Source organism: Gigantopelta aegis, chromosome 9 (genome assembly GCF_016097555.1).
Source record: "Gigantopelta aegis isolate Gae_Host chromosome 9, Gae_host_genome, whole genome shotgun sequence".
In the NCBI taxonomy this organism is placed as follows: Eukaryota; Metazoa; Mollusca; class Gastropoda; order Neomphalida; family Peltospiridae; genus Gigantopelta; species Gigantopelta aegis.
Window position 1 is genome coordinate 53,536,615 of NC_054707.1, and position 26,917 is coordinate 53,563,531.

At 38.5% G+C, this 26,917-nt stretch overlaps 1 protein-coding gene across 3 annotated transcripts in view; it reads right to left on the reverse strand.

Moving 5' to 3' along the window:
- Positions 1-26,917, reverse strand: part of LOC121381180 — a 36,912-nt gene that overhangs the window by 6,569 nt on the left and 3,426 nt on the right. The window lies entirely within an intron of this gene.

Here is a 26,917-nt window from a genome sequence, read left to right on the forward strand (position 1 = left end):
TAGATATATATATATATATATATATATATATTATGTTTCTGTTTTACAACTTTTTCAGTATCGCGTCATATTATTATTATTTTAGCGGGGGGGGGGGGGGGGGGGGTAGCCACTACACCTCCATCAAGGACCGCTCTATAGGCCGAAGGTTCAATGGTCGGAAGATTTAATAGTCCGAAGGTTCAATGGTCCGAAGGTTCAGTAGTCCGAAGGTTTAATAGTCCGAAGGTTCAATAGTTCGAAGGTTCAGTAGTCCGAAGGTTCATTGATCCAAAACACTGTACTCCGTGAACATAGGCTGATGTTTTACTATGTTTAATATGTGTATGGTGTAAATAGGGCATTATATGTTGACATGTATTTTATCCTGAAAGTTTTGCAACAGCATTGCTTCAATTGAATTTCGTAGCTTAGAACTTAGATGTTTGTAACGTGCCCATATACCTCTATGGTTTCGGGCACGCCTATCCCGAGTCCAGCCTCTGATAAGATCGGTGGTCTGACTCGGGGCAGGAAAAACCTAACTAACATAACAATTTAAAACTTTTTGAATTTTAAAACCAAAATAATTAATATTACTACATATCAATTAAAACTTTTGACTGCGTCCCCAAAAAATAAATAACCCTAATCTACTTCTATTAAAAAATTAATTGACGCTGTTTTAAATGGGGAGGTCTAAAAAATATATATATATTTTACTAATAAAATTACTTAGTCCCCAGAGGCAAGGGAAAGGGAAAGGGGGTAAGCCCGGCCCACAGAAAAGTTATATTAAAATTAATAATGGTTAAAATGAATTACCAATCATATTTCGGGCCTTGGTGTGACCAGGGGGGGGAGGAGGGGGCGGGAAGGGAGGCCGGAACTTTCGCTTAACCTACGGCCAAACCGCCTATGCCTTATGGCCCCAAAGATACCTATCACAGATATCCTGTCCATATCTATTCACAGGAATGTAAAAAATCGGGATATGAAAAAAAAATTCGCCTTGAGCAGTGGGGCGGGGGGGGGTTGGAGGTCGCGCCTGAAGTGTTATAGAAGTTAGTTGATTGGAAAGTTTTGTATGTACAGCCCGCCGTGGAGAGAGAAACGCATTCCGAAGCGAAGAACTGGAAACCCGAGGCATCCTCTCGGTCCGCCCTTAGAACATAAAGATTAAGTCATTCAACAGACGCTGTGACCACTTTAATCTATATACCGGCCTCGGTGGCGTCGTGGCAGGCCATCGGTCTACAGGCTGGTAGGTACTGGGTTCGGATCCCAGTCGAGGCATGGGATTTTTAATCGAGATACCGACTCCAAACCCTGAGTGAGTGCTCCGCAAGGCTCAATGGGTAGGTGTAAACCACTTGCACCGACCAGTGATCCATAACTGGTTCAACAAAGGCCATGGTTTGTGCTATCCTGCCTGTGGGAAGCGCAAATAAAAGATCCCTTGCTGCCTGTCGTAAAAAGAGTAGCCTATGTGGCGACAGCGGGTTTCCTCTAAAAACAGTGTCAGAATGACCATATGTTTGACGTCCAATAGCCGATGATAAGATAAAAAATCAATGTGCTCTAGCGGCGTCGTTAAATAAAACAAACTTTACTTTACTTTTACTTTAATCTATAAAACCGGTGACAGAACACGATGTATAATTAACCAGGGTACTGTCACGAGCACAGACCAGTTACCTGCCCTGTTGAATTACATAACTGTTTTAATTAAAAATATAAAATATGATTAAAATTCTGATAAAAAATAAGTAAAACACATTAAATGAGCGAGCATGCTGAGTAACCTAAACTACTACTTTTATTTTATTAATTTAAAAAAAATATATAAGCAAGTTAAAAACAAAACGAACTATGTATACGGTGCAGTTTCCGGAGAGGGGAGACGATTACTGCCAGATAATTTTTATATTCCCCCCCCCCCCCCCCCATAATAGTTCTAAAAAGAGTATTTTTAAACACTGGTAGGTCTATTTGTGCTAATTCATTTTTAATAAAAAGATTTACCTTAGGGGGTATGAGAACCCATGGGGCTTTGAATAATTTCGTAGCACTGGTTAATTGAGGATGACGGTTCTCAACAGACAACACTGCCTCAGGGATCATGGTCGTATACTGCCACAAGCAGTACGGACGTATGACTTATGAATCACATGTCTGACACAAAAACAAAATAAAGAATTGTACAGAATATACATATACTTTCATGAAAACAAATGCTTCCCTGTCGTGGGCAGAACTCTAGTGAAGTCAGACCATTTGCGGACGTTAATGCTGGTTTTAATACGGATCTGCTATGGGAGTGGCGGTCCTCCTAAGGACGAGTACCGTATAGTAGATGGCCTCAGACCACAATTAATTTCGCAATATGTTTCTATATAGCCTTAGTGGCTATAACATTTTTATTAATATCAGCAGGCCCGTGAAGTTTTGTATGTACCTTTGCCTGCATGGGGGACACATACCCTGAAAAGGACAACCCCTGTTGTCCAGCTCTTTCTCCCAGCATATTGGTTTAAACAGACACACCCTCTAAACCAGGCCGCAGTACACCCATTTTACACAAAAAGCACTACTTTTGCATGGGCCGGAATTACCACAAACAAGTCTTCAATGCCAACAAGTTACACATGTTTACAAACTACATGCTATCCCCTGTCACTTCAGTCAAACAGTTGCCACTTCATAGCTGTCTGCCATGAAATAATCACAGTCAAACAGCAGACTACTTGCGCGGTCAAATTTCCGGATTTTGGATAACCAAATGGGAAGATAACTGTAATCTGAGGCTTATCAGTCCATTTTTCCCCTTAAAAACAGGCCCACACTAATGCATTCCAATGATATACATATTAAAGCAATGCTCAGTAAGTATCGGGATGTCACCTTTAAACTGAGAGTATATAGAGGCTGTGTTAAAACACCTACCACAGTGCCTTGCCATGGCCAATTTTAGCAATGGAAACTTGAGGGACACCAACTTCAAAATGTAATAACTTTATTAAATGTTGGGATTTCTTCATACAATGAACAGCTATTTTTTCTTCTACATATGTTCTATCTACACAGTGTTGTCTTGGAAAGATTTTGAAATATTTAAAGGGAACAAAATCAATCATTAGAGTTTACTTCATTTTTAATGAAATATTAAACTTAAATTTAAGTTTGTGAAAAAATTTAAAATCTGAAACTGTAAAATTTTGCATTTTAGATATGATAAGTGGAGGCTTATTAAAGATATGTTGACTGCATTCATGGTACATTATTAGAAATGTGTCAGAGGGATGGTGAAAGTCACAAAATTGGGGCCATTTGCAACAAATTTTTACACACTAATTTCAGGGAAAATTAGACATGATAGGCCTCAGATTCAATTTTGACCTGCTATATTTACTTAATCTACTTCATTTACTGTATTAGACATGTAGCCACTTTGTAAAAGGCAAAACTGCCCATATAAATGTATATTAATATGAATATGCCCTACAGATGTTACTTAGGTATACACCATAATATGTTTTTTGGTTGACGACAACTTTGAAAATGAAGATTTGTCACAAAATGCTGATATAAATCCTACCAAGAGGTACTTGCACCATATTGTTCAGTTTCCAGTGATAACTGTTAACAAGTGTAATCATGTGCCAGTGTCTTGGATACCTCAGTGTAGTATTTCTTGATTGGAAGGATGTTTGTAGTAATGACCACTGAATATGCATTATGTATTATAAGCCAAATGTTAACCTTTTTGGCACATTTTCTGCAATAAACTTGAGGCCAGTTTATGGAAGCAATCACGACCTTGCCTATATTAGGTGGATTTCTTGTTTAATGTTTGATCTGTAGTGTTAATAGTTATGTTAATTACGGTTTAATAAAATTAACCATAGCGCTGTACATAATGTCTCGACTACAAACTGTACAGACTTTTGTACTTTCATACTGAAGAAGAATAAGAACCGCGGTCGGTTTGGGATCGATCCTCGTCGGTGGGCCCATTGGGCTATTTCTCGTTCAGCCAGTGCAACACGACTGGTATATCAAAGACCGTGATATGTGCTATACTGTCTGTGGGATGGTGTATATAAAAGATACCTTGCTATTCATTGAAACATGTAGCAGGTTTTCTCTCTAAGACTATATGTCAAAATTACCAAATGTTTGACATCCAATAGCCGATGGTTAATAAATCAATGTGATCTAGTGGTGTCGTTAACCATAACAAACTTTAACTTTTTAACTCTATGACTGAGATTGTATACCAGAGTCCAGACTAAATCGTTTTCTTTTGCAGACTCGTATCTTATGAATAGAATATGCGCTTGTTTTCATTAATCCGGAGTTTTGTACCATTTCTTGACAAAAGTGTTTGCAAAATGCATGTCAATCACAGATACTGGTTATGCAAACTATCTTTAATCATACATATGTTTAATTTCAGTGTGTAATACACGACGGTGTCGTTCGTCTTGACAATGAAAATGAACAAACTGAAATCGCTCGTGCTCGTTTTCCTGGGAGCTTTTATCATGCTAGTTTTAGATCGTATCGTCCTGGATTTACTGTCTACCAGGAGAGCACCAATAGCCAACGTGACGATAAAGGAGGATCCCATCCATCACCTTTCAAATACAGACTCGTTGAACAAGACTTCAGAGAAAGTTAAAATGGTTCAATGGAATGGGCGCAAATGGATCTCCTTGCAACACTATTGTGATGGCAGTTATAAGTTCGAGAAGACAACCCTGCGGACGTCGTTTGGAAGTACGCCGATGTTCATTCATAATATTAAGGATGACGTTTATGTTTCGAACAGTCTTAAACGATCTGGGATGTGGGATTCCTCAAATGTGAACGCGGTTGTAGAACAGCTGAAAAGAGACCCTTCCTTGGGGTTGTTGGATTTAGGGGCCCAGTTGGGTACACATACACTTGTAGCATCACTGCTTGGACGCAACGTTGTGGCCGTGGATCCACTGCAGTCTAATGTACTGCGGTTGTGTAAATCTCTAGAAGCTGGCAAGTTTACAAACAATGTGACTGTTGTCTTCAATGCAATCTCAGACGATTACAGAAAAATATCTTTTGTCTTGGACAAAGGTAACCTCGGAGGTACACGCATAACATCTAGTGGAACCAAGTTGAAAGATGTGAAATCTGACAGTGCCGATTCTTTGTATACAGTTCTTCTGGACGATCTCCTGCCGTTCATTCCATTCAAAAAGGCCGTTATGAAGATGGACGTGGAAAGCCATGAAATGCATGTTGTCAGAGGAGGAGCGAAACTTTTTAAACAAATGAATATTACAGCCATTTTAATGGAATGGCTGTTTCATAGAAATGATCAAGCACTGGAGTTAAAGTCACATATGATTAATTTAGGATTTAAGCCATTTATTCCACACAATAAATCGCCTCTCATTGATATGAATCACAAGCTATGGCCAGCTGATGTGATGTGGCTGAAATAATCGAATTTTATCTAGTATGTGTTGAACGTTTAAAGCATTGCAAACTTAATTTTACGGATTTAATATATTCACAATCTAGGATTCTGACAGCTAACTTCTAGTGAAGTTTAATGATAAATTACCTGTTTCGCTCATGGTAACGCGCACTGTCGTCATTAACAGCTGGTCAACATAGCAATGTGAAAATACGTCGTCATTTTGCCAAGCGTTCTACAGGCCTACTCCATACAAAAATAACAAGAGAAGTGTTACCGTAATCAATAGTCGTTTCTCTGCACACAGATCGTGTGTTGGCCACTCTTTAAATGTATTGTTATTGCATACGATTAGTGTGTTTGTTTTGTTTAACTGAACTGAACTTTATTTACACTCTGGCCGTAATTCAACGGCATATGAGGTACATTGTAAAAATATAATTAAATAAATAAATGACAAGATGGCACATTCGTCATAATAATGTACATCAGATAAAACAAGTGTATATCTATGGATTCATACTTGCATTTGAAGACATACATTACATATACAAATAAAATGCAATTGTAAAAACTAATTTCAGCCCTGGGACTTAAGAATATGCATAATTTGTTTACAGAAAACTGCTAGCTTTCTGAGAACACCAGTTTTTTTACTGTCAAATATCATTCTAAATTTATAAACATTTGGTCTAGACTGGCAACACTTTGGCAGAAGTCTTGTTCTTTCATCTTTAAAAAAAGGACAACACATTATATAATGAAATTCATCACCAATTTCGTTATTTGTACACAAAAAGCATGTTCTACTTGTTAGACACCACCGGAGCACATTTATTAATTAATCATTGAGACCAAGAAAAGAAGAAACAGGTATCCGGTTTAGAGTAGTTTCTGTACTGATGTTTCAAAGGGAGCCGTGGAAAACGGCCGGTTTGGGGGGGGGGGGGGGGGGGGGGGGGGGGGGGGATAGGGTCCGGTTTTGATGGAATTCATTTTATATCTATATATAAATGTATATATACAGGGGTCGATATTGGCTGATATACCTGCTGGATAGTCGGTCAGGAATCGAAATTGGCTGATATACCTGCCGGATAGTCGATGCGGTATGTTACAAATTCTACTGACCCAAATTAAAATCATTGATTCAAACTAATGTGTGACTATAAATGTAAAATAATTGCTGTCCCGAGTCAGACTCCCGATCCTATCGGAGGCCGGACTCGGGATAGGCGTGCTCGAAACCCTAGTGGTATATGGACACGTTAAACCACTTACTAAGCTAAGCTAAGCTAAGCTAAAATAATTGCTGTCCCGAGTCAGACTCCCGATCCTATCGGAGGCCGGACTCGGGATAGGCGTGCTCGAAACCCTAGTGGTATATGGACACGTTAAACCACTTACTAAGCTAAGCTAAGCTAAGCTAAAATAATTGCTGTCCCGAGTCAGACTCCCGATCCTATCGGAGGCCGGACTCGGGATAGGCGTGCTCGAAACCCTAGTGGTATATGGACACGTTAAACCACTTACTAAGCTAAGCTAAGCTAAGCTAAAATAATTGCCACGACGACATATACTAAACAGTTTCCCGCCCCGTAGTGATGTTAATCAGCGAACGCCTGTCGGAAAGCCAGCATTTCGATCCCTGATATACTTTTTGTGCAAAACCAGTTTTCCGGCCCGGGTCTTGTAACGCCTGACTGATTATAACTTGTGTTTGGTAAAATTATTCAAAGAAACTGATATATATGCAACATTTGCAGAAGTTTGTCCAATTATTTTAGAATATAGGACATTTTGGTGTCCAGTCGGATGCTGACTTCCTCCCTGTATCAAAAAGGGGATTTAACCTATGCAATTTCTTAGTAATTTGTCGAGAAGCATTTTCATTTTCATTGACAATTTTGTGATACAAAAGAAAAATGTTGCGAGAGTAGGTATGTGTGTAAATTGTAGAGTGAATTTTGAAATTAGATATTAGTTATGTGTGTATTTATATCATGTATTCAGCCTTTGGACACTAATAATTAAATTATAAAATTATGTGTCTGTGTATACTTTGTTTCATACTACAGATGTTGAATTTTAAAATCAATTAACTGTAAATGCATGTTATGTTTTATTATTTTTCTGAGATATGATTGGCTGGGGTGTCACACAGATTCCTTTCTTCCCCTACTGACCACTGGTTAAGGCGTCTACACATTCCTTTCTTTTATTTTAATACATAATAAGTTCTGCTTTCAAAGCAATTGGGGGCGGGACGTAGCTCAGTGGTACAGCGCTCGCTCGATGTGTGGTCGGTCTGGGATCGATCCCCGTCGGTGGGCCCAGTGGGCTATTTCTCGTCACAGCCAGTGCACCACGACTGGTATATCAAAGACCGTGGTATGTGCTATCCTGTCTGTGGGATGGTGCATATAAAAGATCCCTTGCTGCTAATCGGAAAGAGTAGCCCATGAAGTGGCGACAGCGGGTTTCCTCTCTCAATATCTGTGTGGGCCTTAACCATATGTCTGACGCCATATAACCGTAATTAAAATGTGTTGAGTGCGTCGTTAAATAAAACATTTCTTTTCAAAGCAATTGGCTGGGGAGTCTCAAACATTCCGTTCTTCTCCTTGACAAATATTCCTTTCTTTCACTACTATTAGACCGAGAGCCCAGGGCCTTGAGCTCAAACAAATGGGGTACTAATATCTGAGTACAGAAACAGTTAGGGAGTTTCATGAGACACACACAAATGGATTTCTGTCGAACCCCCCCCCCCCTCCTGCTGCTGTGTGTGAACCAGTCTCCTGCAGATAAAACCATCGCTAGGGTCTTGATATGTATAATAACTTCTTTTTTGTGTGTTTAAACTCGACTCTGCAACTTCAGCGTATCGTATTTCCTATTCACAGACCGTTTCAGCTCCGCACCGCAGTGTGGATGTTTTACTGCCACAAAATGCCACTGCATACACCTCGTGTTTGTTATGATTTGAAATATTATATATCGCGTTAGTATACATTCATCTAATACCAGTACTTATTTTATAGTTTTTCCCCTGACGTCACACACCCACGCTATCAGGGGCCTATTTCACAAAACATCGTAACCTTAATTTTGCACGTAAACGTAAATCTACGGCTAATGCACAATTCTTATTACTATCATAGTACAAAAAATATAGTTTTAAGTACACATATTTCATTTTCTTTTGTCATTAAAATGCTCCATCTTCCGTAATGATGTAATTTCCCTTATGAAATAGACGTCAAACACGTGTAAACGTCTGTCGGGTATAACTGCTAGTGGCAGACGTAAACTTACGATGTTTAGTGAAACTGGCCCCAGGTTTGTAGGTCATGACGCGTCTCCACGCTTAGGGGTCAACGCCTTGGTGGATTTTTCCACCGACATTCTATACCCACGCTGACAGATGCCAAAACCATTGCTTGCCATCCATAGGGTACCTACGTTACAACGGGATATATGGACACGTTTTCGGCGCTACCCACGCCGTGGAATTTCCCACTGACAATCTATACCCGACAGCTGCCAAAGCCATTAACCCAGTTAAAAGCGACGCTTAGAGATCAGGTTCCCATGCTAAACCCACAGCTGCAAAAGCCATTAACCCAGTTACCACACTTACAGGTCAGCATCCCCACGCCAGTAGATCTGCACCCCTAGCTATTTTTACATCAGATAAGCCGACAACTGTTTGTACCATAAAAACAGCTTCCCACGCTCATACCTGCCTCTTTTCTCGTGATCCGATACCCCCTCTACGAGTCATTAACAACTTCCGCCCTATTTGTTTCCTGTACATCAAAAGAACCCCTGCCAAAGTCGGATAACGGTTCTATGACTCGAAGTTCCTCTACGGGCCATTAACGACTTCCGTTCCATCTGTTTCCTGTCCATCAAAGGACCTCTGACAGCTGCCAAACCCATTAACCCTGGTCAACGAGGTCATGACGCTTTCTTCCGACAGCTGCCAACGTCATTAACCTAGTTAGCATAAACGCCACGCTTAGAGGTCAGCGTCCCCACGCCGTCATGTCATTAGGCCACGCCGCTTAGAGGTCAGCAAAACAGAAGCGATTTAACCTAGTACAAATATTAGAACGACCAGAAACACGTTTAATATACAGCCACTAATATTTTATGCAGAAAAATATATTTGATATGAAATTACAATCGTTAAAAAGTCTCTGTTAGTCGATAACGTCTTACAAATTGCAGCAAACTCGGGAATGTCCCTTTAAGCATTCGCGATAATAATACCATGGTGACAGTATAAACATAAACAAAAACTAACAAAAACCATTGTCTTGAGGTAAACAATTGTTATAAGATGTTTTATTGCTCCTATTCAAGCTAATGGTAATGGGTTAGGAAAAATGGCCAGGACTCATGGAATATGCTTATAAATAAATAACACGTTATCGATTGGAATAAAATCGGAATATACAGCGATGAAACTAAATTGTATCATTTGTATGAGTACAGGTTCAACAGTCCATATGGCTTAAGGGTAATTCCACGCGAATGATGTATGATACATCACAGGAAAAATAAACATATTCTCCTTTGTCAACATTTAGTGTGATTTTCTTAAAGTTATTTGCCATAATAAGACAATGTGTTCAACGTCTATGAACAAAATGCATAGCATGATATAGAGTTTATTTGTTGAAGGTGCTTTGCATTCTCTGGGGTCATCTAATTCCCACATTTGGCATTATATTAAAGTATGTGCTGCATTTGCAGTTGGATCAACTCAAGAAAAGAGTTATAGGCAAAAGACGGGTAATGGTGGATTATCGTTAAAAATGGCTTCATAATTTCTGAATAGACACGAATATTTTTGTGTAAGTTTGACGGGGGTGGGGGTCAAACCAAAGAAAAATTACAAGGTCCATTTGCATGCTTCCCTCTTTCCTATGTCGCTCTTTTGTTTCCATCTTACACTTTTTTCCCATAATGTAGTTTTATTTTAATATCAAAGTTCTTGGGGGTGTAACATATTTTTCATCATTAGCAGTGAAAACCGCAATGAAACCTTCAGAATCTCAAGTGAATTACAATACACTCGTATAAAGTTTAGCTAAGTGTCCGCATGACGAATTGGAATAAAGAGCAAATTTGCATATGAGTAAAAATACACTATTGCACGACCTCAGAACTAGATGCAAATTAACTCCTGGAGTAATTTTACTCATGTAAGCAAATCCGTTCGCAGGACATATTTAGAGAATACTAAGGTCGACGAGTCACTTTTCGCACCCTTGTTTTGGCTTCGTACACAATCTATACAGCATATCTCACCGTAATTTCACTTGAAATCCATATTTCGTTAAAGGTACAATGTTTTAATGAACAAGATTTTTACAATGCTTCGCCACATTAAAATAAAAACTGGTCTATTAGCCTTGACCCCTGTCAAATGTCTATAACAAGCAGACAACGCTGTTTACAGGTCGGTATTTATTTTATTTTTTTATAATTCTGGACAAAATATTAAATTCCAGTTTTAAAAGATGAAAGAAAGAAAAATTACCTTTAGTCAAATATCACAGGGGATAACCGCATGCGGGTAACTGTAGTTACTCGCATCCAAGATGGCGATGAACGCAAATGATGAGTATTAATCAATGTGAATTTCCATTCTTAACGTGCATTTATGAGATATTCATATACAGAGACTTCATGAAATATATAAAATATGCATTTTTGAAGCATAAGTTTAAAAAACAGTATTTGGGAATAAAATAACGGGCATCAAAAATCGCGTGTGATGTTGGTAACTGAAAGTGTCAACAACATAAGGATGTGGGTATTTGTTACGGTTGGATCAGGGCAACTGTTCGATGCAGAATGCCGTTCAAATCACAAATAATTCAAAATTGGGTGATTGATTATTTTAGTTTGAATATAAGACGAAATGACTCGACGGTAACGTCATACTATAATATAGCTTTATGTTTTTATAGTCTTCTTGTATTAACTTTCAAGATTGAAATAGTCCGACATATTACCCAAACTCTGAAAGATGAAAGGACAATTACCTCAAAAGAAATTTTAGATTATACAAAAGTTAAAATTAAAATATACTCCCAATATTTACCAAATCACGCACGCTTTCCATTCACTTTTGTATTTTGTTGTTGGACATAAAAATGCCCCGGCAAGGGAGAATAAAAAACAAAACAAGACAAGACAAAACCAAAAACAACAACACCACCCACCCCCCCCCCACACACACACACACACACACACAAAAAACAACAACCAAAAACAAAACAAAACACGCTAGAGCTTAGCTCGTCAGCAGCCAAATGTGCGAAGCTGTCCAACGTCTTTAGGTATGAGTGCTTCAACTAAGTTTTGCCATTTGTGGACTTGCAGAGCGCGTGTTGGTCGTGACCGCGGGCTGCGACCAGAAGACATTCGAGCTACTGTTCATTCAGTACAAATGCATGACAACTACACACATCTTAAGGCATCCATATCCAGTGGCATAGGCAGGATTTTGTATTGGGGGGGGGGGGGTGCACCTGGCATCCAAGCCCTCTGGCCCCTTGGCTACGCCAGTGATCATCCCTAATTTCCCGGGATTGGGGGGGGGCACTGTCCGTATCCAACGTTCTGCATAGGCTAGAGTCCAAGATCATAAGGTGAAATGATTTTTTTTTCCGAGAAACTTGATAAAAAGTAAGTTGCCTTCGTGCCACTCTTTTGAAGGAAATGTTTGCCTTGGTACCCCTCGAACTTGCCTTAGTGCCCTAATGTTTGTTATTAAATCAAAGGCAACACTCGCCCCCCCCCCCCCTCCCCTCATTATTCACCATGGGGCCGTTGAAATATTACGTAACGCTATTATATCACAATTAGATACCATCCCTCCCCCCTTATTACATGGCGGTGGAAGAGATACGCATGAAAATACGTCTTTCGAGAGGTGCCACACAGTACAACTGCGCATAGATGTTATGCGACAAGTGTGCACATGGTTCTTCGATTCATATTTTTAAATCGGAAACATACTTGCTGTATATAATTAATGTTAGTAGCATAATTTAACAAAATATATTTTTTAATAATTTAGTTTAGCCGTGAATATACTTATAATATTGTTTGTATAAACTTCATTGATAAATGTGTTGCGTAGGAATGCAAAGTTTCATTGATAAATAGCTAAATGAAGTAGCCACGACATGACGTTATTTACCCCCCTTGTAACGCCACATAACGTTTGGCGCTACACCCATCAACACCCTCGAGCGTTACATAATATTTGAATGGCCCCAGTGTACATTTTGATGGGGTGTGTTAAAATAGTATTGGCTCGGGCGGAGGATGTATCGCACAAATAGTACATGTAATAATCTGAAAAAGAAAATGAAAGGAAAAACATAAGAATAATGTTTTTTACTAATTGTTTCTAGACGCATATGGCGACCATTAGTTATGAAGAGATAACTACTGCAAATACTTTCATCCTACAGTTACGCTCATCACTGCAGTTACCCGCATCCCTTTTGTCAGATACCCACATCTCATCAGAAGCTGACTAGACAGTTACCTACATCACCACTTCGAAGTTACTTTCATCATGCCTAACTTTGTGATTTCATTATCAGCAGAATGACACAACTTATCCTTAGTTCATTGATTCAAAATATATTCATACTAAAGCAACTGCCGATACGCTCTATTAAAATGTGAATGTAATGCTTAGAAATACGGACATTCACATTGATTAATACTCTTCATGTGCGTCCTCCGCCATATTGGATGCGAATAACTACAGTTACCCGCATGCGGTTATCCCCTGTGAAATATATAATATACAAAAATTACCGTTGGATATCTTTTATTTATTGTGTACGAAGCCAAAACAAGGGTCCAAAAAGTGACTGTCGTCGACCTTAAACGAGTTCCCGTGTGGCATCGTTTATATTACAATAATTCCAATCTCTAAAAATCCCTTTATTATAAACCCTTGGATTGGTCAAATTCGTATCACGTGATGATAAAAACTGGCATTCATAGCACCATGAATCTCAGTTTAGCACTATTTTTGGCTATATAGCCGGAACTACTTTATGAATTATGTCAACAAAGGAATCCCGAGGAATTTCCTTGAGATTCTATTTTTAGACATCAAACAGTAATCGTCTGCTGTCAAATTTCTAAACATCTTCACATATAAATTATACCATACAAAATAGGTCGCTTCAGACATTTTTATTAAAGGTTAAAAGTTATTGAAATTACTTACGTTATATGCTTATAGTGAATTCAAAATCCCACAGCTAGAAATCTATTTTGCCGATCCAAAAAAAGTATATAATTCCAATGGAATTTGGTATTTTACAAAAGCGATTTCAAAAACAAAATTCAGTCAGTTCATGCCAACCATTAGCAGTAACGCGCATTCAACGGCATTGTAGTATGACGTACACAACACATAGTTTCTAAGTTTGCGCGCCACTGCGATGCAATCTTTAAACGAGTCGGGTTTTGAAACTAGGCATATCATGTACATGTCGGGACACAGGAACGAAGCTTCAATTCGAAGCTACAACAGAGAATGTTCCACTTTCCAAAAACGAAACATGAGCATGGCACTGTCAAATCTCACGAATACTTGTGTCGCACCACTTGAAGTCACACATGCCAAAACCATCCTGTTGCCACTTCCACAATTACAAGGCCAGTAAAGACAGAAACTCGCGACACACCTGTTTCATCCATTTCCAGAAACATTGAAATTACTTTCTCCATGTCAAATCTATCAACACGTGGAATTATCACGCACTCAGAATTTTATAACTGTAATTTTAACGTCGTAATTGGTAAATCTGGACAGTAATAAAAAAAATGGCGCCCATCCATAGTTCGTAGTTAAATATTCATACACCAACCGCTTCACATATAAATTATAGCATACAAAATAGGTCGCTTCAGACATTTTTATTACAGGTTAAAAGTTATTAAAATTACTTACGTTATATGTTTCTAGTGAATTCAAAATGTTTCTAGTTGGTATTGACATTTAATGCAAAAAATTAATATGAATTGTGTTAATGATTGTAACATTGTCATTCTCTCATTCGGCTATTGACGAAAAAAGCCGAACCACCACAGGGTTTCAAAGCTAATGTTGAGTATGAATTTCGTGTTAATAAAATAGTAAATATTTGGAAAATAGAGTTCACTTTTTATTTCAAAAAGCGTCACATTAATGACATGGTTATGTGTTTGGAATTATAAGAATTGAATGTGAAATTTTTTGAGTTTCATACTAGCATGAAACTCAAAAATTTTCACGTTCAATTCTTAAATGAGAGTGTTTTCAATCGTACATCAAGAGCGAATGCGAGTGTTGTACGATTAAAAACACACGAGTTGTAATATAAACGGTCTCACATGGGAACGAGTATAGTATTTTATTTATTACACCGCACATCAGTGAACAAAAATAGCACAGGATGACTTACCAAATAACTAAATAAGACATGAAAATGCAGATATTAAAGACTGGGGGAAATGATGTCGCTTACCAAATGACGTCATAAGCACAATGGCGTCATTTTTGTAAATAAATAAAATACTTCCTGTGTGAGACCGTTTATATTACAACTCGTGGTGGGTTTTTTATCGTACATCACGAGCGAAAGCGAGTGATGTACGATTAAAAATAAACTCGTTGTAATATAAACGGTCTTACACATTTTATATCTCTGGACTGGTTTATGAAGTTGCAATAAAATGTCAAATGTAGATATTATACAAAGTAATTAAAGAACTTACATTTTCAAAGTCGAATATATAATAATAGAAAAGGCATGCAACTTGGTACTCATCTAGGACGGAAGTGACCGTCAGATCAACGTAAAGATGAGTAATGAACAAGCGGTACATTTGTTTTTCATTATCTAATGTCATGGTATGTGGTGAACAATAGAATTATTTCATAACGTGTTGCTTTATAACCTAATTTAGTCTACATTTTTATACTGGTGTTGGTTTTTTTACTGCAAGGAAATACCTTGAAATGCCACAACAGCGTTAATTGATTTTCAGTAGCGTACTCCGCGTTAATTAATTTGTAGTTTACTTTGTTATTTCCTTATTTGCGTGTGTGTGTGTGTGTGTGTGTGTGTGTGTGTGTGTGTGTCACTGCAAAAATTATCATTATCATTTCCATTAGTATTATTAGCATTTATTAGTATTGTTAGCATTTATTCAAAACGGTCCCGTTTTACGTCCTCGTAAGGCAGTGTTAGAAACAATTGTATGACGTATACTTGTTTATATTTTTATATTAATATTTAATTTTGTGCTAGGCCAAAGAAATAAAATTATAAAAAGTAAATAAAATACATTTTAAAAAATGTGTGTGTGAAGGGAGCGACATATCTTGGGGGGGGGGGGGGGGGGGGGGGGGTCTGGGGCTATGCCTCCTCAGGAAATGTTTCAAATATATATGCCTAGAGACGCCTTTTCGAGGCAATATAGTGTTACTTTGCTACTGCTCTGTTTGGAACTCTTTTCTTTTGTTTAACAATTATAAAAGATTATTTAAAATTTGCCCTATTCTGAATAACGACATTTATTCCTATTAGTAATACTACCAAACACTTAGGCCTACATATAGGGTTGCAAACGATCCATTAAGCATTTTTACACGGAACACAGCTAATTTTGAGGGTAGAATGATGGAAATACATGTGAAAAGTTTCTCATATTAGCACATTTTGTTCCAGCATTTTTGAGGTAGTTGCACCTTCCGCTCCTGTCCCCGTCTCACAAGCTTATGTTTAACTGGAACGCAATAAGTTAGAAACCTCAATTCCATTGCTTGTGACACCGCCACTGGCGTAGCCATGGTTGAAATTGGGGACGGTGTGTTCATATTTGCAGTTATAAACAAGATGAAAAACATTTTTGCAACCCTAACCTGATAAACAGTGGTTGAAATAATAAAACATTTTTTAGGGCAAAGTGATTTCGGCCTTGGGTTTGAAGAAATGTTTGGGAGCACCAAGACAACTGGTCAGCGCGCTGTATTGCAACTTTATTCAGATGTCTTAAATGTTATATACTGACCTAACATAGCGTCCATTACATACATTTACTGGATATTAAACGAGTTTTCATTTGATTTTGTATAATGTTTATTTTCCTAGTGAAGTAATTTTCATTTTTCACGAGTGACATAAACATTACACTAAATGTTAGCGAGTTTAATGTTCTATTTATTACCCGTAATCAATCTTAATTTATATCACTCAACTTGTCTCTTTGATGTCCCTGTAAGGTTCTAGTGCCCCATTCGATTAAAAGAAAGAAATGTTTCATTTAACGACGCACTCAACACATTTTATTTATGGTTATATGACGTCAGACATATGGTTAAGGACCACACAGATTTTCATAGGAAACCCGCTGTCGCCACTACATGGCAGGATAGCACAAACCATGGCCTTTGTTGAACCAGTTATGGATCACTGGTCGGTGCAAGTGGTTTACACCTACCCATTGAGCCTTGCGGAGCACTAAATCAGGGTTTGGAGTCGGTATCTGGATTAAAAATCCCATGCCTCGACTGGGATCCGAACCCAATACTTACCAGCCTGTAGATCGATGGCCTAACCACGACGCCACCGAGGCCGGTCCCATTCGATCACATCACAAAGTGTTACGTCCCACGTTTGGCATTGTACTCAGGTCAGGCCATACATATTTTATATATCAAAAAGGGGACAAGATGCCACGCACTCGCCCCGCCCCAACCACAGGACAGTCCAGTGGAACGTATCACTAAGATATGTACCAAGATATGTTTAACCATATGTGTAAAAATATATATAATTATAAGCAATGATATCCGTATTTACATTGTTTATTTATTCAGGTTCCAAAACAACCTTATTGAAGATGACAGCGGAAGAATAGAAGTACGCGAAATAACCAAACAATTAGGCAACATTTCGTCAGTAGTGGTAGGAAAAACAGTAATTACAATATCTTTCTTAAACATACAGCACTATGTAGTCGAGTACACTGCTATATTTGTAAAATATTTTCTTGTGTTTTGATTTTTTTAATACTCTTGCTTTACATGAATTTGTTTCATTCATATAACCTGTTACTGTCTTGAAATATTTAATGTTTAAATGCCTAATAATAGTGTTTATTGGAATACATTGAAAGAAGTAAATAATAATTCATTTCTTTGGTGTTTTTATATTTTGTCATGGTATTAGAGTACCACTGTAGTGTCAGCAACCACCCCTTGTTGACAGATGAAAAATAGTTATAACATTTTTGCCTGATATTTGCAGAACAAAAGTTTGGACTTTGGACTAAATGATTTCCAAGTATATTTGGTAGAAAGTTGCATTGGCCCATGAAAGGGGCGGGACATAGCCATGTGGTCGGTCTAGTATTGATCACCATCTGTAGGCCCATTTGGGCTTTTTATCGTTCTGGCCATTTCTTTTATTTCTTTCTTTGTGTGCAGTTTACAGAACAATCTGCTCAGAAATGAATAACTTGCAGTAAATTACAGTGTGAAATAAGGAATTTCCTGGGGTAGGAATACAAATTATTTTGTGTGTTGGGGGCAAATGAATTATTGCACCCATTACTCTTTTTCTCGTTCCAGCCAGTGCACCATGACTGAAATATAAAAGGTCGTGGTATATGTCTTATCTGGTGGTGGAAATAAAAGATCCCATGCTACTAATGGATAAATGTACCTGGTTTCCTCTCTAAGACTCTGACTGTCAAAATTAAAATTTTGACATCCAACAACCAATGATTAAAAAATCAGTGTGCTCTAGTGGTGTTGTTAGAAATGTATTATTCACCCTACACATAAATAAAACTTTATAGGGGGTGGGGTCAAATCGTGCTCGCCTACAAAAAAAAAAAATGCTTGAGGGAAGGTTCGACCCCGAAAACCTGTGTACACGCGCCTGCGTCAGATGTAGCTAGAGCAAAACAGACGCATGATTTCCTTTTTCGTGAGTACAACAATTATATACACCAGTGAATCGATTTAATAATTTTTTCAAGATGAAATATTTTAAATTATACCCTCACCATGCTAAGCTTCAGTCTGTCGTCTGCTTTGTATTAGCATTAACTCCGTAATTAAGGCCTAATTAATACCACGATAACACATTATTTTGCATTATTTTGATTTAAGTTATATATTACAAATATTAAAAACATGTAATTTAAAAGTTATTGTCAATATATATGTATATATTATTATTATTATTATTATATTTTATTCCAGTACTAATGTCGCTATACCTGTTCGGTACTTTTGGCTTCTTCTGTTCACTTTTTGTTATTTTGTACGATCTTTTTCCGGCGTTATTTATTTAATTTCTGATTGGTTGACCTGAAAGGTTAAACTTTACTTCCGTCCGAGATGATCGGAGTTGTAAACCTTCTTCTTTTTATCGTCCTGATGAAGTGTTTTTAATACCTGATTATATCAACGTCATAAGGTATTTTTCAAGAAGCATATGATACACATTAAGCTGTAAAAGTATTTTTTTTTACTTATTTTTATATTTCTGTCATGTAGTTTCGTGTTTTAAAATTTGCATTATGGGCGGGGTAAAATCCTCACTTCGTCCTGGCCGGGAATAAAACGCGAATCGAAATGCTTAGGATAGGGTGCTGTTAAAACAAAATAAAACAAAATAAAACAAAACAAAAATAGTACTGAATGTTTATCGGACATTGGGCTTTCAATCACAGTGACTAACGCAATGTAGTAACCACCGTATCATGTAGTAGTGTCATTGGGAAATAGTTTATTATCCTGTCATCAAGTACCTATGCTCTGCTGTGGACTAGCGGGGGGGGGGGGGGGGGGGGCGGCAAGAGGGACATGTCCCCCCCCCCAACCACTTTTTATATATTTTGCTTTATATTTACTTTATAATAGTGTAAAAGTGTGTAAATATAAAAGTGTGCCCCCACACACACACTTTTTGGCACCTTCTTACGCCACTGCTGTGTGAGCATAATTAAAATACCTTTTCATGATATAAGAATATTTTTTTCTTCAAAACTCTTGCTTTAAACCCTTAAATAATATTCTCTCATTACTAAGTATACCCAAGATTAACAAAGGAAATACACAAGAGCTAAACATCAAACTTACTAAAGAGAAAATGAAAAGTCTGTATATGGATTTTTTGCGGAGTAAAGCTCTATCCTAACCGACCGCGAGCGACGCGAGCGATGCGAGCGATTATTTTAGAAATCAGTGATTTCCATTGCCGCATCCTAACTGCACGCGCGCGATGCGACATATTATATGTCGCGTCGCGCGTGTGCAGTTAGGATGCGGCAATGGAAATCAATGATTTCTAAAATAATCGCTTATATGTCGCGTCGCGCGCGTGCAGTTAGGATGCGGCAATGGAAATCAATGATTTCTAAAATAATCGCTCGCATCGCTCGCGTCGTTCGCGGCCGGTTAGGATACAGCTTTAGACTTAAGCTGTATCCTAAAGCTGTATTATAACCGGACGCGAGCGACGTGAGCGATTTTTTTAGAAAGCATTGATTTCAATTGCAGCATCCTAACTGCACGCGTACGGCGCGACAGATTGATGTAGTCGACCGCGCGACACAATACCGATAGGAATTGTTTCTATTTTTTGTCGCGCGACACAGCGACAAAAATATATTAACCAATCAAATATAGACTTCATCAAGCCATCAATCACCATAAAAAATGAACAAATTCTTTCAACCCAAAACGGCTCTAGAATTGTTCTTGAGGCAGGACCCAAACGACCCCGCCTAGAATCGGTGACGCTAGAACAATGGGGGGCCGCCAACACAAGAATTATGTATGCCTTGAAAAACGAGGGGAAATTATCTGGTCTTGAGATGGACAATTACATGGCATATACAGTAAAAATATTCGAGTTCGCGGAACGCTTTGAATGGCCCTCTGTGTTACTGTATGACAGAGAATACAGATATCTGCAGGTGAATTATAAATTTCCCTGGGGTGCAGATTCCCAACACCTGTCTACAATAATATTGCGGAACAAGATGTCGACGCATGCACGTGTGGGAGATTCTTTACGACAACAGTACGCGATCGGTAATCAGCACAACAGGCGGTTCCAACAGACTGATGAGCCGTGCCTGCAGTACAATATGGGTACCGGCTGTACGTTTGGTGGACGGTGTAAATTTAGACACGTGTGTTTAATTTGCAAGGTGGCAGGACACCCTCAACATCAGCACAACACTGGAAATGCCGAGCCAAAAAACGCATTAACCCCGCGGATCCAGCATTAAATGCCTGTCAATTACGTAATTGTTTAGATGTGTGGGACACAGAACTCGAGAACGATGCAGATAAGGATTTTATTATTGAGGGTATTCGCAATGGCTTCAGGATTACAGACGTGGGGTCAACACATAAAAATGTCAACTGTGAAAACTACGAATCGGCGACTAGCAACAGACTGGCAGTTGAAGCACAAATAAACACTGAACTGGCAGAGGGGAATTATGTCATAACCTCCGTGAAACCTATTATAGTGAGTGCCCTGGGAGCCATACCAAAACCTGGCACAACAGAAATACGCATTATTCATGACTGTTCAAGACCTCTAGGAAATGCTGTCAATGATTATGTCACAATAGAAAAACAAACTTTCCAAACAGTTGAACAAGCTACTAAAGAAATAAACAAAACTCTTTTATGGCAAAAGTCGATTTAAAAGCAGCATACCGTTCAGTTCCGATACACCGAGAATGTTATTCTGCAACAGGTTTAAAATGGAAGTTTTCAGGCGACTGTCATACCACCTATATGTATGACACTCGTCTACCCTTTGGCAGCAGTGCGTCACCTGGAATATTCCATCGTATCACCCAGTCCGTACGACGCATGATGATCAAAAAAGGATATACAGGATCTGTATGCTATCTGGACGATTTTCTTTTAATTTGCGAAACGTACAACGAATGTCAAGAAGCCTTAAACATCCTCCTAGCCCTCCTTCGCAAACTGGGATTTCTGATAGATTGGAGAAAAGTTGTTTGTCCCACCCAATGTATAACTTTCCTTGGCATTGTTCTCGACTCTAAAACCCTCACTATGGAGTTACCTGGCGCAAAAATTGAGGAACTTCAGCAGTTGCTCAGTGACTTCTTTAACAAGAAAAGAGCAACAAAAAGGCAACTACAGAGTTTGGCAGGAAAACTCAACTTTGCAGGCAACGTGGTCCGCGGGGGGAGAACATTCCTTCGGCGCATTCTCGACGCTATCTCAAATATGCAGCAACCTCATCACAAGGCAATTTTAAGTGATGAATTTCGGCGCGATATTACTTGGTGGGAAAAGTTTTTAAAACGTTTTAATGGGAAGAGTTTTTTCACTGACAATAAAGCGGTAATAACAGTGCACACGGATTCTTGTTTGGAGGGATGTGGTGGAACATATAATAACGACTGGTTTTACGTAAACTTTCACAAAGATTTCCCAGTAGTTTCCACACTCCATATAAACAATAAGGAAATCCTAGCAGTACTGTTCTCGGCCCGACGGTGGGGCCACCTGTGGCGCAATAAGCGGGTGATAATATACACAGACAGTGTTACTGCAAGAGCAGCAATAAATAAAGGAACTTCAAAGAACCCTAATACCATGCATGCTCTAAGGGAGTTATTTTGGTTGTCATCGTTAAACAACTTTTATCTAAAAGCTATACATATACAGGGAAAACTGAATATTGTAGCGGACTTAATATCTAGAATACATAGCCCAACAAACGTGTTCAGTTGGTGTAGCCAGTTGGTAGGGCTGTCGCATGTTCAGCCAATAACACCAGTGCATTTATTATACAATCACATGTCCTCTTCTACTCTGAGTTTTCTCCTTTCACAGGTGATCAAGTGGTTTTGGAGGAAGCATTGGATAGCGAACTCGCAAACTTCAGAGCTTCTGCCTTCTCGGATAATACCAAAAGGACATACGGCACCCATCGACGGGCGTACTATAAGTTTTGCTGTCTATTAGGGTATGAACCAGTGCCGGCGTCACCGGTACTCGTGGCTAGATATGCCACCTTTCTAGCTCGAACACTGCAGTTTTCGTTTATCAAACAATATCTTAATATTATTCAACACATTCATAAGGAATGCGGGTTTCCTAGCCCACTGCAAGATAACTATATTTTGAAAACGACCTTATCGGGCATCAAACGACAAAAGGGTGATGCGGTGTCTAGAAAACTACCTATTACCCCAGCTATTTTGTGCCAAATTTATGAAAGGCTTGATATGCAATGTTTGGATGATGCTATGTTCTGGGCAGTGTGTCTCACGGCGTTTTATGCACTGCTACGGAAATCTAACTTACTACCGGAAAAGTCCGAAGATTTTAATCAATTACGCCACCCAACCAGGGCGGACTTTACCTTTTATCACTGGGGAGCTGTTATGTCAGTGCGCTTAACAAAAACTATACAGTTTAAGGAGCGGGTCCTCTCTATACCCCTCCCCTATTTGCCGAGTCACCCCCTGTGTGCGGTATCTGCCCTGATGCGAGCCTTCTCTTTGGCCAACGTACCAAACAGTCATGCTCCAGCTTTCTTAAGCCACACGTCCACTAGAATTAGCCCGTTACTATATAATTCCTTCTTGGGCAAACTTAGGAAGGTATTAACGGATATTGGATATCCAGGGGATCAGTACACCGGGCATTCATTTCGCAGGGGTGGGGCAACTTGGGCCCTTCAAGCTGGACTGCCTACTGAATGGATAAAAATGTTAGGTGATTGGAAAAGCGATGCCTATCTGGCCTACGTGGAGGTGCCGTTCCAGTCCCGACTCGCCGCTATGACTGTTTTAGTTAAATCTCTACCTTTAATGCCATAGAATAACAGTTTAGATATACACAAAAAACTATGGCCTACAACGTAATAATTATTCTAAAGTACCCCTACTGGCTACTTGTTTGTGGGTAGATTGGGAGCTTAGATTCCTACGGCATCTTTTTGATGGGCAGTATAATGCAATGGGCTTTTATGCCGGGAATAAAGCAACCAGTTTACCCATGAACATCTTGTTGTTATTACTGCATTAGACAAACATAGTTTAACGCTTATATGTCGCGTCGCGCGCGTGCAGTTAGGATGCGGCATTGGAAATCAATGATTTCTAAAATAATCGCTCGCATCGCTCGCGTCGTTCGCGGCCGGTTAGGATACAGCTTTAGACTTAAGCTGTATCCTAAAGCTGTATTATAACCGGACGCGAGCGACGTGAGCGATTTTTTTAGAAAGCATTGATTTCAATTGCAGCATCCTAACTGCACGCGTACGGCGCGACAGATTGATGTAGTCGACCGCGCGACACAATACCGATAGGAATTGTTTCTATTTTTTGTCGCGCGACACGAGCGACAAAAATATATTAACCAATCAAAAACAAGATCATTTCCTGAGTACATGAAAACGGAAGATGAACAACTCATCCATCTCGTACACAAGTTCCCATACATTTATGATTGCTCGTTGTCAACATACAAAGATAACAAAAGAAAAGAAAATGCCTGGATGAGTATTGGAAAATCTCTAGGTTTACCTAGTAAGTAGTGTGTGTGTTTTATTAATAACATGCTTTATAAGCATGTTGGAATGTCTGGACCTACCCGGGGTGGGGGCAAGATGGGCACCCACTTAACTGTTGACTATAAAATACAAAATGGATGTCACATGAAAAAAACGTTTAAATCACATCCAGCATCATATTGTGTTGAATACGATCACAAATGGTTTTTTATCTCCACTTTATTAACATAAAAATAATCAGTATTCATTATATCACGGGGCGGGACGTAGCCCAGTGGTACAGCGCTCGCTCGATGCGCGGTCGGTGTGGGATCGATCCCCGTCTGTGGGCACCACGACTGGTATATTAAAGGTCGTGGTATGTACCACCCTGTCTGTGGGATGGTGCATATAAAAGATCCCTTGCTGCTAATCGAAAAGAGTAGCCCATGAAGTGGCAACAGCGGGTTTCATCTCTCAATATCTATGGAGTCCTTAACCATGTGTGATGCCATATAACCGTAAATAAAATGTGTTGAGTGCGTCGTTAAATAAAAGATTTCTTTCTTTCATTATATCTTGACAAATCACGAAATTATTACACCACAGGGCGTCTAGATTATGGTAGCCCCACTCCCATGGCTAGTGATATTCAGTGTTGGACTAGTAAATAATTACTATAACTAGCCCAGTGGCTAGTGGAAAAAAAACCCTTGTCAAATGCTGCATTTACTTATTTTCTAAATATGAATATCCTGTCCCCTCTTCCCACCCCAATCTAAGGATTTTTAGGCTCAATCTTTCTCTTTAGGTGACATATCTGATTATTACTATTAGTAAAATTGTATTTATTTAAAGTAAGGCTAGTGAATTTTTAATCGTGGCTAGTACATTTTTAAAATCACTGATCCCATGGCGAGTACATTTTTAAAATCACTGATCCCATGGCGAGTACATTTTTAAAATCACTGATCCCATGGCTAGTGGATTTTATAAAAATTACAGAAGGCCTGCACCAACATCACAAATAAGATGTAGAAACCAACGTTTTACTTTTGACTCAAAAGAATGGGAAAACTATTATAAAGTGCCTTTTATAAGTCTCAAAGATACAACTTTGATATGGTTTCAATACCGCATTATACACTAGATACTAACAACTAATACTTTTTTTTATATAAAATTAAATACATAGATACTAATGAATGTACGTTCTGTGGCAGTTCACCAAAAACATTAACACATTTATTTTACTATTGTAATAAAGTGACTGATCTGTGGCATGCTGTTGTAAATTGGATTTAAACAAAAAAAGAATTTGAATAAAATTAAATAAAACATTTATTTCATTTGGACAATAGGCGATATAAAAGACATATTTATAAACTGGCTGTTAATAAATATTAAGTATTATATATACAAGACAAAAATGGAAAAAATTAAATAAATATAATAGCTGCTCAAAACGTTTTGCAAAATAAATACGAAAGAGAAAAATATATTCTTTTTAAAAACTGTAGATATGAAGAGTACAATACAATCTGGGCACCATGGAAACGACTCTTCGGTCAAGAAAGTAATTTGATGGAAGAAAATAGAAACAATGAGGGAGGGAGGGGTTAGTGCCAGAACCCCATTATATGATGAATTATACAAAAATGAGTTACTAGTAATCACCTTGTCAGCATCATGGGAAGGTGAGTAGTATATTTTGTACGTAGCGGGGACAACAAAGGAAATACAATGGAGTCGCCTCCAATACAATGGATATGCACCTCCGGAACAATGGGTCCCCAATCCGCAACAATGGATGTGCACCTATTGTCTTTCCGGTTCAGTGGAGCGTATAATTGGTTTTTCCGGTTCAGTCGAGCGGATAATGGGGTTTTCCGGTTCAGTGGAGCGAATAATGGATTTTTGAACAAAAGAAGTGCACCTATTATGCTGAGTGGATGACTGGCATTTTTTTCAAAGGATGACTGGCATTTTTTCAAATTTTGGGCGGGAACGTCCGCGTTTTCAATGGGAACTAAAGTGGTGTTATTTATAGATATTTTGAGTCAGTCTTTTGTGTTGGCTTGGGTTTTTAGTTGTGACAAGGGTGATGGTTGCAAAGACCTTTGTCTAAATATACTTTGAAAGGTTTATTGTTAGCAATGATGAAATAATATTTTTGAATAGAAAACCAGTTGAAACCGGTTTATTTATTTGTTATTATTATTATTATTAACCAATCGCAACCAGTCGTTTTAAACAATGCATTTGAATATATGTTATAACATAAAAGAGAAGTGAAATTATTTATTATTTGTAACGATTGCGTTCAAAGATGAAGTACAACGACAAGAAACAGGCTGTTTACTTCAGCTGGAAATATGTTTTACGATCAGAATGCAGTTTTAATGAATCAATAGTGAAAAAATCAACTTGTTGGTTTAAGAGTCGTACTGAATGTGAGATGGATGCCAAACGATCCTTCTGCGATTTGACTACCAGTACAAAGCTAATAATAATCAAGAAAATACGACCAACTCGTATGCTCGTGGATGAAGTAGATACAGTTGATAACAGAAAATGCTTGGAAAATCTTTTAACTCTGAGTTATGCCTTTGAAGTATGTAAACTGGTTCAGCGATTCTGTAAAGAAATGTGTATGGGATGCATGTTCGACGAGGAGAAAACTCACACCTGTAAAACACTGAATCACGAGGATATGATCGAACGTTATTACATAACTGCATGGGTTGAACTGAACGAAGATTTAGTTACTGACAGGTGGTTACGTCTTGATTATGCAGATCCAGTTTTATTAAACACTCCAGGATTTGTTTTGTGTCAGTATCAATGCAAAGACTATTTG